Here is a 17,015-nt window from a genome sequence, read left to right on the forward strand (position 1 = left end):
CCTTAACCTTTTTGTGTACCGCGGATCTCCTTTCAATATTTTTTTGTTGTTGCCAGTTAATTACTTAGATATAAGCCCTAATTTAAATGGGTTTGAATTATTAATTCTAAATTGCACAACAAACGTAAATTTTTGAAAGATAAACAATAACTTACACTCTGACTCCAAATGTTCCTAAAAAGTTCGGACACCTTTTAGGAGGACCACAGTTAAAAACCACTGAGTTAGAGAATCATATTTCAGTATATTCAAAGTAAATGTCGAAATAGATTACTTTTTCTTTATATAAACCTGGTTTCAAAAATTCCTCCTAAGGAAGTTATAGTCATTTAAAGGGGTCATTCTGATGATGGCATTTTCTAATTAACTCGGAAACAAGTTGAGACAAATTTATGAAATTTGGAAACTAAGTTAACTCTTACGTGCTCAGTCCGCTACTAAATTGAAATTTAGCATAACTTTTTTACTTTTGACTGAAAAGTATAAAATTTCAGAACTTTTAGTAAAAAAGGTACACTAGTTTCACACTGATAGAATGTTCCATTTTCTGTAAAATCCGTTTAATTTGTCCGATTTGATTCGCAACCAAATGAATCCTCAGTTGTAATTCTTCCAATGGATTTATTTCTGTAGCATAAACTACAGCCTTCATCACACCCCACAGAAAGTAATCTAGAAGATTTAGGTCAAGAGACCAAGGTGGCCACGGAATGGGGCTACCTCTACCTATCCACCTGCCAGGAAAATGATCGTTTAACCAATTTATGATATTATGGGTAAAGTGAGATGGTGTCTCATCTTGTTCAGTTTATCACCCAATAGTTCTCATACATTATTTTGCAGAAAGTTTAAGTATCCTTCTGCATTCAGACAAACGGGAAACTGAATTGGTCCAAGTAGCTGGTCCCCTAAAATTCCTGTGCATACATTTATTGCTCATCTATTTTGAAAATTTGTGCGCCGTATTGCCCGTGGATTTTCGTCTGACCAGAAACGGGTATTATGAATATTTGCTAGCTTTACATTCGTAAAATGTTGCATTTCCGACTGATAACAATTCGCAAAAAGTAAATAACTGAACTGTCAATGCAAATGACTCCAAACGCATTTTTGTTATTCAGAACCTGCGACGATAAAAAAAAATATTGACAATTCCGATTCCAGGTGATTAGCACATGTAACATTATTTTTAAACGGATTCTACACAAAAATGGAACATTCTACCAATATGAACCTAGATTACCTTTTTTTACTAAAAAATTCTGAAATTTCATACTTTTCAGTCAAAAGTAAAAAAAGTCAAAGCATAAAAAAGTTATGGTTAATTTTACTCCTTCCCTCACACCAAGTGTTGGAATGTATGTGATGAAAATCTATAAATATCATTTTAATAACGGACTGGGCACGTAAGAGTTAAGCTAGTTACCAAATTTCATAAATTTTCTCAACTGGTTTCGGAGTTATTTAGAAAAAAACCATCATCAGAATGGCCCGTTTAAGTGGCTATAACTTCCTTAGGAAGAATTTTTGGACCCATGTTTATATAAAGAAAAAGTAAATCTATGTCGACATACAACACCCTGTTAAAATATTGCCCCCTAATTTCAGTGCTGGACGGGGTATATAGGTCACAGAGTAGTTTCCTGCAACATTGTTAGTTAAAAAGGTTATAGTTATGTTTTCGCAGCCAGTAGGCATTGACAACATTTAAGACATCATATGCTTTGTAGGTTATATCTCTTACACTCAAAACATGTAAATAGATGCTACCGACAGTGATTTTGCTTTTTGCTATATAATCAATAACGGGGTCAGCAGAATATTTCATTCCTACAATATTCTTGGCTAAAAACAGAATAATGCACTTACGAGAATTAAATATCTAACAAACTATATCCATTTAATTTTTGACTGCTTTTTTAAATTTCTCTGCAGTTTTAAATTATTTATACTTTAGATGGGCAGTGCAGTCTATAGGAGCTTTATATTTTTAAAATATCATATCTAAATAAATATGAAACATAACTGGCAGATGGCAGAACGAAAACAGATTTATTTTCGAACCGTAAACAACCTGTGTATAGTGATATAAATATCTTATTTATCTGTTTCTCTTTCAGTCCAAGATTCAAAGTAAAGCAAAAATAATTTCGTGCAAGAATTTTTCTTTACAGGTGGTAAAATATCCAAATAAAGAGGAAGCAAATAAAGTTATGTCATAAATAAATGATTTCAGACAATACAATAATGACGACAATTTAAAAAATTGTGAATTTTGAAATTCTTAACTAAGAAATTTTCATATTACAAAAATTACATATTTGTATTGTTGCTTATCTATTTTACTATACTTGTTTTAGCCTTTTGTTAAGATTTACTAGCTGAAGCAATTATAATGATCCACTTAACAATCCTTGACCGTGATTTGTCGAGATATAGAGACCTAACCGAATAATTTGAAACGTTCAAGTTGAAAATCTCGCGCGCAACCAACAGCGGCGTTAATGCGCATGCGCGCGCCTGGAGTTTCTTCTCGCACGTGCAGGTCGTTCGTTAATGTTAACTTTTACTGCTTTTAGAAATTTTTCTTTTCCGATACGTTTCTTTGAATTAATTAGCACCTATATCTACGATATTAACTTCTAAAGTTAACGTTTAGTAATTAAACAATTAGTTTCAAAAACGAACGAAATTGATTAACAAATTGCCGGAGCAACAATTCTACGGGCACACGATCGATCTTTAGCACACATATTGGCCATTGAATTGACCGTCTCTTCCAGAAATTTCATCAACATCCATCGCTTTTTGTAATAATAATGGGCAATTTTCGAAAACGGATTTTTCCGCGCTCGACCTTAACTTTGTAGTCCAGGTAAATAAGCTGGGAAATGATCATATCGCGACTTTTTGTTTCGGCAAGCTGAATTTATCACTGGATGCGAAATATTATGTACAATAACATATTAGTTTCCACAGTCATAAAAATGGGGGAAGATTGTTTACAGGGTGGTTAATTGTATAATTAATAAATTCACTTCTTCGCTTATAACTTTTTTCCGTTCATTTCCACGAGAAAACAGTAAAGTTTTTTCGTCTTCAAAAGACCAACAAAACTAGCCCTCCATCGTCAAAAAATATTGATTAGGGTAAATCGCCCAGTAAATGAACAATTAAGGCCCAATTTGACTGAGTAGTAAATACTTACTGATAATGATATGTATTGGAATACTAAAAAAACTATTCGGAACCTGGATTATATAAAAGTTGATTAATCCACACATAAATGGAATGCTTGCATTACTTTTTTTTATAAAAAATATTGATTTGAAAATATCAAAAAATCTAGTGAATGAACAATAAATTCTAGTAAATAAACAATAAAAAGCTAGTGAATAAACAACGTGCAGTTTATTTTAAAAAATGATACAAAACATATTGTTATAGTACATGTTACTATATATTGATTTTATAAAGACCCCGGGAGTTGAAAGGTTGAGGTTCGGTCATTTTCATCAGTATCTGCTTTCTTGTGTACCAAATTTGGTCGGGTGGTTTCGGCCATTTCCATTTATTTTTCGAGATTTCCTCCATAACGCTTATTTCGTATTCCTCTTCAGCAATTGATTTAATTACTCCTGGGTACTGCTTATTTTCATATACTACTATCACATAGTCCCCCACTTTCAGAAACTCTACTGAAGTTACTATCTCTTCTCTAATCATTTTTAAGCACGCGATTTGGAAATTATTTCTGTATTACGTTTTCCGATATCTGGGTGTCTTTGTAAAAATAGAGTAAGCCACTTCTCGCCAGGTCTATTTTCTTTGAAGGGATTTGGCCGACCATCATCAGTCAAAATTTTTTTTACAGCATCTTCAACTTCTGATGGATGCATCGGGAATCTCAATGTTTCTTTTGCAAGAATCCAGTGTTCTAAGCGGTTTTCTTCTAATTCATTTAACACTGGCTGGGGAGCCATTTTTCTAACATTAGGTGTTTTTTCAGTAATTTTGTTATGGAGAGTCGATTTAGGGATGTTATATTTTTTGGAAGAAGAATTTAAAGTTTCGTTCCCATCTTTTATGTCCTGAAGGGCATTATCAAGAGCTTCTTCACTGTATCGGAACCGACAGTATTTTTTAGACTTCTCTGCGCTCATCTTTAACAAAAAAAATCGATTGATATTTAATACATAATTGCAGAAACAAAAACTCCTAGTTAATGAACACAAAGGACCTAGTGATTGAACTAGATCAAAGTTTAAGAAAGCAGGTGTTCATTTACTGGTTTACATACATTTACACTTAAAATAATACTGCAAGAACGTAATCCTATTTACGGTGAATATTTAGGCTTATTTTTGCGTGATTTTACGATAACCTCAAAAATGCCAATGAATAAACACACCGTTCATTCACTAGAACTCTTATATTTATTACAGCCAGTGATCGAACACTATAATCATTAAAAATAACTTAAATTTGTATAACCTATATTTGCAAAATAGTTCGTTTATTCAACTTACTCTCGTTTTACATATATAAAGTTACATTTTCTTCTTTTCAATTATTAGTAAAGTATAGATTAAGAATGGAGGGCAGTTAACTTACCTTAATCAAAATGGCTTCCTAGCTTTACAACGCACACTGACGCTACTACTGCTCTCTATTAAGAAACTATCAACTCTTGTAGTCCATATCCAATGATTGAACAATATATATGCGCAGGTGCAGTTTGTACTTGAAATATAAGTACGTCATCTAAGATTAGCCGCATCCTTATTCTCGGCAAAAAATTAAGCCAGTGTTCAATCACTGGTCAGTGTTCATTCTCTGGTTGATCTACCCTAGATCAAAAGCAATAAACAGAAGAAGTTCATTTACGACTTTTGAATTAAACACTTATAAACTGCATTATTATTACCAGAACGTTTGGCATCGCATCCTCTCATTCCTTATCACTGTCTAATAACTTACACGAAATCTGGAATCGGTAAGTTGAAGATTTTACAAGTTATGGCCTTATAAACAATTTAGCTAATTATTACTCTGGACGATCCCGAGGATCTTCCACAATTCCACTGATTTTGTTCATGGTAGAATTCATAATAGTACATTGAAATCTATCATTTTTTTTTAAATTTCAAATTAACCTGGAAATTTATCACGAACGTGATATAGTTATATATTATTACATAATCGGAAAGCTTATGAAAAGATCTTTAAGAAATAAAAAAATCGTCAAGATTCGTTGAAAAACAACGAAGTTACAGACTGTCAAAGTTAAATAAATTAGGTTGGTAGCGGCAAAAAAATACTGTCATAACCGGCAACCCGAGTACTTTCCCAGATAAAAATATTCTATTTGTGGAAGAAATATTGTCAAAAGTCAGTGGGTCACTTGATTTTCGGCGAGCCTTGGCGCGGCGGAAGGGTGGGGGAAGCGAACGACAGCGAGTCCGAAGAAAATGACCATAATATTCATAGTCCTGCCGTTAAATAAGCGAAATTCGCTTGAAAATAATATATTTGACAGTCTGTAACTCCGTTGTTTTTCAACGATTCTTGACGATTTTTTTTTAACTTAAAGCTCTTTTCATAAGCTTTCCGAATATGTAATAATATATAACTATATCACGCGCGTGCGTCGTATATTTCATTTTGCAACTAAGGCTAAAAAATAAAAAAAATTTCCAGGTTGCAAATTTGAAAATTAAAAAAAAATGATAGATTTCAATGTATTATTATGAAATCTACCATGAAAAAAATCAGTGCGATTGTGGAAGATCCTCGGGATCGTCCAGACTAATAATTAGTTAATTTGTTTATAAGGCCATAACTTGTAAACTATTCAACTTACCGATTCCAGATTTCGTGTGATTTATTAGATAGTGATAAGGAATGAAAGGATGCGATGCCAAAACGTTCTGGTAAAAATAACGCAGTTTATAAATGTTTAATTCAAAAGTCGTAAATGAACTTCTTCTGTTTATTACTTTTGATCTAATCAATATTTTTTGACCCTGGAGGGCTAGTATTGTAGGTTTTTTGAAGACGAAAAAAGAAAGTACTTTACTATTTTCTCGTGGAAATGAACGGAAAAAAGTTATAAGCGAAAAACGTGAATTTACGTAAAAATTATACAATTAACCACCCTGTAAACAATCTTCCCCCCATTTTTATAACTGTGGAAACTAATATGTTATTGTACATAATATTTAGCATCTAAATCAGATTGCCGAAACAAAAAGTCGCGTCCAACTCTATATTTCCTTGACAAATTTGTGAAGTATGACTTTAGGTACTTTAAATTGTAGGTAATTTAATTGTCTATAACATAAAATAACTAATTTTCCGATAGGTTGTCTAGATTTTCATCAGCAGTAAAAAAAGTGAAAAAACAGGTAATTTTGCAATTTGTCAACTTTCGAGTTAGTTTTTATCATTCCACATTAGGGTTGCCAGATCTCCGGGTTTGACCCGGAGTCTTCGGGTTTTGATGGTACATCTTCGGGCTCCGGGTTAACATGTCATTTCTCCGGGTTTCCTGGAAAAATTGTGATTTCTTCTCCATATTTTCTGATTTCGTTTTTTTTAAAAAACAAATAATTTGGGCCTCCCCAAGGGGGGCAACAAAGAAAAAAAGAAAAAATTCCCGAAGAACGCCCTTTTTTTATGTTCAAACTCTAATTCGTTATAACAGTAATATTAGTATGTACACAATTTTTTTTACACTAAAACCATGGTTTTCAAAATACATGAAAGAATGAAAGTAGAAAAGGTACCTATAATTTTGACTCCAATCTCAGAGTACAACGTTGAAAAGCTATGAAAATACTATTTAAAAGATCCAATTTTTCATTCGTTTGCATTTAAAATATTGACACTAGAAATAGGTCAAATGCATGTTTGATAGACATTAAACTGACCACTTACAGTCATTGGAGTTTTCCTTGAGGAAGTATTGATTTGTCTGTCTACAATCTTTCAAACATTTCCTTAAGCTTCCATGTAAGTCACGAAATAAACAAACACAATTTATATACAATAATTCGTCAAATTTTTATCTGAGTATTCCTTTAATTTATGAAGAAGTTAATTATTTCCCACGAAACTCTAACCGCAAAACATTCGTTTGTTTAAACACCAATAACAATTTTTTTTTTAAATGTAATGCATTAATAATAAAATATGCGGTATACATTTTAAAGTAAATAAAATTGTTTATTACCAAAATTTAATAATTATTAACTTATTTCAGAATTAAAAGCGGTTCTTTTTTAAATGTTTGTCGGTTTATTGATTCATCAGTACAAAGTTCGTGCCGTAGGTAAGCCATCAGCTGATTTGTATCGCAGGAAGGAAATCTACGTGACGTCAGATGCTAGTGTTTTGTTTGGGATTAAAACATAAATATAAATGCAATATCGGCCGATAATAAATATTTGTGCGGTGTGTTAGTGTAAATTAATTGTTTTACGTTGTTTCGTGTGAATCCTGTGGTGAGGTACGATGATTAAAATTTAAGTTAATAAACGAATCAGCTGATTAAGTGCAACCAACAGTTTTGAGGTTAGTTTCGGACAAGGTAGGTTATTTTCGTATTATCTAAAGTAGTCACTCCTATTATCTAATACGGAGTCACAACTATACAACAAAACAGACAATCAAGGTCAGAAATTTCTGCTAATTCGTGTACACTCGCGTACAGTCGATGAAATTAATCGATTCGCCAATTCGCGTTAATTACAAATGGTATTGCTGTACGCATCTACAAAGTGGTACTACTTCATTATTGTTTATGGAAACGATAACATACATGAGGGTGTCTTAAACCTAAATAGTATTTAAAAAAGTTAAAATAGAAGATATGTTTTTTATAGATGTGGCGGAAATTTTTGTGTAGTGGAACCCAAAATTATTTAAAACAATTGGAATGTTTGCCATTATTTAAGAGTAGAAACTACATACATATATACTTTATATAATAAACAGTGGATGTTACATTTTTTTATAATGTTATCAAATATTTAATACTTTGAGATTTTATAATCGATAAGTAGTAACTAATAATATCTTGTAGGTACCTATATCCTTTATTTCAATCATAAGGATTAGCCCAGAGGCCGTGTTTGCATAATGAAAAAATAATTTTATCCGTAAATTCAACTCCCTTTGAGTGATAGTTGCAACCCCTAGATTTTTAAATAAGAAGTAGAGGCTTGTGATACCTCATTTGAAAGGTCTTTTTCATTCTCAATTAAAAAATGCTATGGTTTTAATGTTTATTGCAAAAATTAATGGTCCGCTTCACGAAATCTGCTACAACAAACAAAAACATACAAACTTACAGCGTTTTGTTCTTGCAAGCTAACAAAAACTATGTCAGTGTTTTTTTCCAACGTTATCAACTAAAAAGAAGACATAAAAACTTATCAACATTTTTCATAGCTAGCATTGCCAGTTTCATTCAAAACGCCATTTAATTGACAGCAATAAATAGTTGTCAATGTTTTGCGTATTGTTTGAGATTTGCTAACTGCAATTCCTAAAATTATTTAATAAAAATGGTTACGGAGATTCACAGACCGAAGTTGCTCGTCAATTTCAAGAAAATTTTCCTGTATTGCCGCCTATATCCCAAGGCACAATTAGCAAAATTGAAAAGCAGTTTCGCGAAAATGGACGCGGATGGCAAATAAAAAAGAAGCTTCCAGTGCAATGAGTAATGGTACCAAATTAGATGTACTGCTTGAGTTTGAAGAAAACCCACATAATCCAAGTCGACAAGCAACTTCAGCATTGAATGTTTCCCATTCCTCGATTATTCGCCTATTAAAAGAATATAAAATGTACTGATCCTAACTCATGAGCTTATTGAAGACGATTTTGATAGAAGAACGTATTTTTGTGAACAAATGACGCAAAGGTTAGACAACCATGTTATCCAACTAGAAGATATTTTGTTTTCTGACGAGTTCACTTTTACTTTTCACGGTCATGTTAATAAATCCTCTCTGGATGAGGGAATGGCACTCAAAATCCTGAAGAGGTTAATGTTTGAGCAGGGATAATTGGAGACTATGTCATTGGTCCCTTTTTCATTGATCGTAATTTGAATGGAGATAATTATTTACTTATGCTGCAAAACAATATCGTGCTAACTTGGACAAAATTATATCCTGCTCAAGCAAACTCACAAATTCCAGCCGGTATGATATGGTTACAGCCGGATGGAGCACCACCACATTACCGAATCAGTGTCCGTCAATACCTCGGCTTAACATTTCCAAACTGATGGAGACCCCTAGAATTGCCAGCAGGTTCCCCTGATCTTACACCCTTACATTTCTTACTATGGGGATATGTGAAAAGTATGCTATACAATACTAAGCCACGTGATAAGAAAAAATAACAGTTGTGGTTAGGTCGATCAGATGTTAGAAAACATTAGAAGAAATTTTCATTTACGATTGTTGTTGAAATTAAGTTTTTGGTTTGCTGTAACGGATTTAATCAAGCATATGAATTTATTTTTTTACTGCAAATTTTTGCAATAAATAGAAAAACCATAGCGTTTTTGAATAGATAATAAAGGACCTTTCAAATGAGGTATCACAAGCCCATTTAAAAATTTAGCCACTCGAAGGAAGTTGAATTTAGGGATGAAATTTGTACGTTACAGGATATCATTTCAGAATCCGAAATCGACGTGTCCCCGCATTTTTTTACAAATATGCACAATGACTGAGATGCTGATTTCATTTGGCTGTTCCACGGTGTATGGGTGTTTCCTGAGTAGGCTAAGATGTCAAAGAAAACGAGAAATTTATTTACCTAAATATAAATATAAATTCTGAGAACGGGGTGTGGATTTTAGTTTTTAACTTTTGTTTTCATTACATGTCATAAACGGATTTATTTCTTTTTCTCATATTATTGTCATATCTCTGTCTATTAGAAGGCATTTTTTGCTGAAACAGGAAGTCGATAGCAGCCTATTTGAAACAGTATTAACATTACTTTGAAAAAATATCTTGGTATTTGCTAATGTTTCATTTAATTTAAAAGAAAAACGCAGTTTAGCTGAGGCATTAAGACCTCGTATTAAAAAATTATCAAATTACACAAAGTATTTTAAAAGTTATTAAAAAAAATCGATTTTCAGGGTCGTCCTTTAGGGACTTGTATCTCCGTAGTAGAGTTAAGTAGTTCACCTGGTATTTGATAAGACTTTGTGAAGGTACACTGTACAAAGTTTAATAGTTGTGCTTTTAGTTTTTTAAATAATAATTACCTACCTATTTCAATATTCGTAATTTGCTTTCGCTTATTATAATTATTCTATTAAAGAATAATACATAGTTTTTATGAATAAGGATTAGGCATTTGACCGTGTTTGTTGACACGCTACATAGTTTCTGATCTAAATTGGAAATTACTACTAAATATAGTCCCCTTTTTTACTTTACTACACTTCGAGTACAACATAATTTCCCCATGAAATATCCGGTCATTAATTTTCTGGTTTAATATAGTCTTAGACTTCTCATTTTTATAATATTTAACATGGCTAAGTTTGCACTAGTGCATATTATCAACGGAATCGTTGGGTACGTAGCTATTTTGATGAAATTAGTTTTTAGTTAAAATGAAATGTAAATGGAAGCAAACTTTAAAACATATGTTAGGAAGTCGTTTTTGCAATAGGATATTTTTAAATATTAGAGAAACATTGTAACTACTAACAGAACAATTAACAAAGTATTGGTGTTAATAAGGCCGCTTTCTCATAATCTAATTAACTGCAATTATTATTTCTTGAGAAGTTGTTAGAGTTGAGCATGTTATATTTTGCGATGACGAGGATCCCTGACGTATTCTTTTCAGCTTTGTTTGGTGGTGTTCAGGGTCCTGTAATTTGAGTGATTCGGTGTGGCAAGGGTTTGAACAGTTTGTGATTCGGTCAGTGACTTGCCCACCCCATTGATTTGTCTTCTATAACAGCAGGTTGTAGGACAGATGCCCCAGAGGTTATCCTGTGTTGCTTTTTTCTTCTTTAAAAAAGTAATAAGGCAGTTGCACGCTAAGCTGGTTCGCATGAAGCTACGAAGAAAAAATTCTTCTCTAGACTTTCGGTGTATTTTCAATACTACAACTTTGTGTTATTATTTTGAGAATACCTTAATTTGTCTTCTTTTAGTGTCTCGAGCTTTTTGGACACATTAAAATTGCAAATATTTGAATAGATCGAATGTAACATTCATAATATTTCACATGTAGCATTTTTACAACTACATTCCAAAGAATCTTAATAATGGCATATTTGTAATTTGTTCCTTCTGCTTTTTCCATAACCATAATCTTTTAAAATTACTGCCGATTGCCATATACTTCTTCAGATCACACTCTTTTTTTACATAACTGCTCAAACTACTGATAATATCATGTTTTGTCTTTCTGATATTTTCATATATGAAAACTTAACAAACAAGGTTGGGCAGAATTTCTATTCGTTTTGATAACTTCTATGATGTAAGATGCAATTCAAAGAATGCAAATAAAACTCATTTTCTCTTTTTGATTTTGATCCATACTATTAGTAAAACGCCTCAAATATAAAAACATATAAAAAAATAACATATTCTAATATATATTTTTTTAAGAAATAGTCTGTCTATTATAATTAGTTTAACAAATTTTATAATTTTTATAAATAGACATTTATAAAAATGTGTAGCAATTTCGATGCACTAGGGATATTATGATTATTTATGTTTTCTTCTGAACTTCCAATAGCAATAGGTATTTACGTATTTATTATTTCGAAGGCCTTAGAATAATTATAAATTTATGATTCAGGTCATTGTTGTTTTAAATACGTTGTCTGAAGGATATAATTAATTGCGTACGAAAATCTTCACATAGCGTAGGTCGTCAAATAATATCTCTCAAAATCACATCGGGTACCACGTGCTTATCCATACAGATTTGATCTTCAAGAAAACATTAGGGAATGCCTAGCAGGTCTAAAGCTTCTTTTTTTTAGGCAGAACTTCATTAATATAAGTATTTCTGGTGTTTTCTATGAATTTTGGTTTCAGTGAATGAAGTGATATTGTTAAACCGCTAATATGAAATAGAACTTACTGATTTCTCTTTGTACTTACTTAGACTTAAATCATATTTAACCAGAAGAAGCCAAAACTCGTAACCCGGTGCACGTCAAGGTTCCATTCTGGGTCCATTGTTGTGTTTTTTGGGATCTGGAGGTCAGGCTATATCTACCACATGTTTTCGAGATCGCTGAATCCGAATCTGTGATCCATTTAACCTCATCACCCCATAATCTAACCTCCAGACTTGGAATTTTTTTTTGTGTGGCTGTGTAATTTTTAATTTTACCGAAGTTTAATTGCCAACATGGAGGAAACAAATATATATTTTGGTCCATACGATCTCGCCTCCAAGTTTGTGATACATTTTTTTAACACCCTGTANACGCTCAGTGTAACTCGGTCTCTTAGACGATTATAGATTCTATCGATGTGCGTAGCGAGCGGCACAAAGATAAATAATATTGAACCGTATAAAAATCATTTTATATTTTAAACGCATTATGGTAATAGTGTTTTTATATTATGTCTTAGTCACTCTTTATAATTTCGACCGCGGAGTTTAGAAGAGACAAATATACTGAGTACTGTCACAAAGTCACAAATTTGATAATCATATGAGCAAATCAGCCGCTTATTGGTCACAAACAACGAATACATTCTAGAAGAGACGTGAATGGATGTCTAAAGATGAAATCATTATCAGTTAGAGTTAATTGTATTAATAATTAATGAAATTATAATCAGTAAATAGTACTTTTAGTGTTGTTGTTTGCAGCACAAAATAATTTTGCAGTGACTGTAAAAGCAACGTATCGTATAAACTCTTTCATCGTTTTTAATGAAACTTGGCAAGTTTGTTTGAAATAATAAAAGACTTATTTGAAGATAATATATGATTAAAATTAATAATTCCAGTGTCTTTCTGAAGGGTAACTAATAATATCCTAAGACATAACGCATAATAGGTATTTAAATTTAAAAAAAAACAACATGCAGTTTTATCGCCATATTTGTTGTAATAGTGTATTAACACTTAAACTTTCTAATTCACAGATTTTTTTAGGTCACGGACAATATTTTCATATATATTTGTATGCCTTCGAAAGCTTTATTATATAGTAGTTTTATACGTACAATAAATATTGCCTCATCTCTCAAAAATAGCTTTTTAGTTGAGAAGAAACTACTTAAACTATTCTGCTTACAGCTGTAGTAAAACCCTTTTATAGAATCTTTTGTAAAGCTTGTTGTCATATTATTATTTAACTTAAAAACTAAAATTATTTATAATTTAGTCATATAGTATATTTAAATGATAATGTTATACTACATTAATAGTGCAATCAATATACTGTATTAAAGCTTTAAAAATTGACCAGTAAATGTTTATAACATTATAAAAAACAAGGAAGCAGCTATTACACTTTAAACTTTTATAGAAGTTTCATTTACCACGTTTATATGACTCTAAGAAAGCCTTTATAAAATTGTTCTATAATTTTACTATTAGAACGGCTTTTTTATATACCAAAATTGCTGTAGGAGCAAATTAACACCTTATTAAGGCATTAAAAATCTAAAAAGATACATTTGTTGCTATTAAGGTGGCCATATTCCCGGCCGAGAAATAGTGAAATTTCTGGCGTTTTTAGGTACTGAAATCTTGAAAAGTGAAACGTGTAGAACAAAGGTAAGCACAAAAATAAAATCCTTGATGTTTTGTTTATTCATTGTTACCATTTAAATTTACTCAAATAAAATAATAACTAAAAAAAAGCTTTTNTCTACCACATGTTTTCGAGATCGCTGAATCCGAATCTGTGATCCATTTAACCTCATCACCCCATAATCTAACCTCCAGACTTGGAATTTTTTTTTGTGTGGCTGTGTAATTTTTAATTTTACCGAAGTTTAATTGCCAACATGGAGGAAACAAATATATATTTTGGTCCATACGATCTCGCCTCCAAGTTTGTGATACATTTTTTTAACACCCTGTATATTTTTAATATTTATATTTGCATAAAGCAGCTTCAGTAATTAATTTTCAAGTACACACTGTGTATGTTTACAAAATTATTTATTAAATCAATAAAGTTCGTTCAATCATAATGCAATCGGATTTAGAGAGGCACAAGGCACAAGAAAGGAATGTGGGTGGCAGCAGACCATTTGTCAAATTAATCTCATATTGTTGCAAAACCCACTTGGGTTTTTCTTCCAAAATGGCAGTTTCACAGTCAGATAAAGTTACAATTTTTTATTTTGATAAATGGTCCTTTTATTCGAACTCTGTGCGTGGGATGTTGACCACTCAAAGATACGATAAGAAATACGTACATCTCAGTATAAATTAATACAACATCTCCCAGAAATGCTTAAAAATTAAATAAAAGACAGTGTTTACTCTCTTAAAAATACATAAAGCATAAATACGATTATAATAGAGACGAATGAGGAAGAGAAAACACTCCTATATAGGTTTCAATTTTCATTGTGGGTACAATAATTGTAACCAAACTGCTGTGTACTAAATTGTGAATTAGATGATGTTGATATCTTGGTTAATACTGTAACAAACTGATAATGGTTAAATAAATATTTGTCGTGCTATGGAAGTAAATAAGAAAAAGGCATAAGGAACAGCTTTTCAGTTAACGAATCTGCAATGCAGTCGTACTACTGTCCAGTTGAACTATTCCTGAATTATCCTCAAGGAAAATACACATAATTAGAGAAACAGTCAGCAGTAGAGGAGAGTAGATCAGTAACTGAAATATTGTTCTATTAATAAAATAGTTACTTCATCTACGGAGCCTTCATAAAAGTTTACAAGTCACGAGATTGTCGAGCATAGGCAACCAACAATTCGTGGTTGGTAATATCAAATGAAAATGGGGTTACAAGTAATTAAATAACATTGTTTTTAAAATTGATTGACATGAACTATTAATATTAAACTTAATACAAATAATTTAGTATTAGATACTATTGTTTTATTAATAGGATAAAACTATCACAATTCACTTGTTAATAAACAAATTGCAAATTTTTACTATGAAAGCAAAAAGATTATGATGTGAACCTATAACAGTTTATTATTTTTTATTAAATAGAGTAAAATAAATATACAGTTTACTTTTTATTATAGATAAAATAACTTCAAATTAATTTACTGCGCTTCACTGCAATATGAATGCATAAATTAGTAAGCTGTATTGCCATATTTGCTATAAAAACATTACATATTTTGTTGCAAATTGATGTCTTTCATTTGCTCTTCTGTGCGTATTTTCTAAAATATTTTGGAGTTGTTCTTCTGTTGTATGTATTTCTCGAATCTAGTGACCTTGCTGGAAACAACCCTGGACACAATTATCATGAAGTTCTTCCAAAAATTGAATAGTTGTTCTTGCAGTATGTACGGTTGCCCCAAAATAACCTACTTCTAATTCATCATGACGTAACTGTGCTAAAATTAGCTCTAAAATAAGGGTTCCATATATTTCAGCATTTTCATAGAAAAATTATGGCTCTAGTCTTCTTGACATCGCTACCCAAATACCTAATTTTAAGGGATGTAAATTGATTCCTGCAAATGTATGAGGATTTTCTATAGCCCAGGTGTCTATTTACATAACCTGATATGTAAAATCATGCTTCGTCAGTGAAAAACCTCAAGATTATACCACTCACATTCTCCCTTAGTCATAAAAATTTCAAAGTCAAAATATTTTAGACAGAAACTAAATTTGAGAATATTAACACGAACTTAACAAAAGAATTACCTGTTGAGCGGACAACTTTCATCCGGACTTTGTAGGACTTGCTGTAACTAAAGTTGATCTGCCCATAGATTTTCCTTTGCAAATGCAGTGTTTGGTTGCAAGTTTTTTGACAACCCAAGTAGCACAAATAAGTTTATAATAGCTTTAAGAATATCTATATAACAACTCTCCCGCAGGTAAAAGCTTTATTGAAAGATGAGAGCAGTTATTCAGCATTAAATAAGCATTTATAAATCCAAAATAGGCGCAGCTTATAAAACTATTTTATAAAAGCTGTACATATAATATTTATTCCACTAATTAGTGTTCTGTCGTTGCATTCTTACAGCATTTGTAAAATATACTATAAAACCTTTATACAGAAAACATTGTCTTATAAAACAATTTTGCTGATATAGTTGAGAAGAAACTACTTAAACTATTCTGCTTACAGCTGTAATAAAACCCTTTTATAGAATCTTTTTTAAAGCTTGCTGTGATATTATTTAACTTAAAAAGCTAAAATTATTTATAATTTAGTCATATAGTATATTTAAATGATAATGTTATACAACATTAATAGTGCAATCAATATACTGTATTAAAGCTTTAAAAATTGACCGGTAAGTGTTTATAACATTATAGAAAACAAGGAAGCAGCTATTACACTTTCAACTTTTATAGAAGTTTCATTTACCACGTTTATAAGACTCTAAGAAAGCCTTTATAAAATTGTTGTATAATTTTACTATTAGAATATTCTAACGGCTTTTTTATATACCAAAATTGCTATAGGATAGAAATATCTTGTGAATTAATCCAGAAATAAAATGGTATTTAACACGAACAAATTAAGTTTAAAATTGTAAGATATCTCTTTGTTTTTCGTAATAATCGAGACAAGTTTAGGAACCCATAACTTATTATGTAGAGAGAATTTTTTCTTAGAGTATCAAACTTAGCTCTTATTGAAATTGCTCTGCCCACAAAACAACCACCTAGAACTGGGGTGATGAAGAAAGCCAATAAATTTAAATGTTTACAATATAAACTTGGTATGTCAATTACTAATACAGTTTGATGAAGTAAATTTAACATAAAATAAAGATGTTAACGTTTTTATATT

The 17,015-nt window shown here is 31.3% G+C and overlaps 1 protein-coding gene across 1 annotated transcript in view; it reads left to right on the plus strand.

Moving 5' to 3' along the window:
- The first annotated feature begins 7,369 nt into the window (after positions 1–7,369).
- LOC108905962 (complexin) overlaps positions 7,370–17,015 on the plus strand; it is a 1,206,537-nt gene continuing 1,196,891 nt past the window's right edge. Inside the window, exon 1 of the mRNA XM_018709052.1 lies at positions 7,370–7,591. The gene's annotated coding sequence lies outside the window, so the exon portion shown is untranslated. The remainder of the gene's footprint in view (positions 7,592–17,015) is intronic.

Source organism: Anoplophora glabripennis, unplaced genomic scaffold (assembly GCF_000390285.2).
Source record: "Anoplophora glabripennis isolate ALB-LARVAE unplaced genomic scaffold, Agla_2.0 scaffold26, whole genome shotgun sequence".
Classification (NCBI taxonomy): Eukaryota; Metazoa; Arthropoda; class Insecta; order Coleoptera; family Cerambycidae; genus Anoplophora; species Anoplophora glabripennis.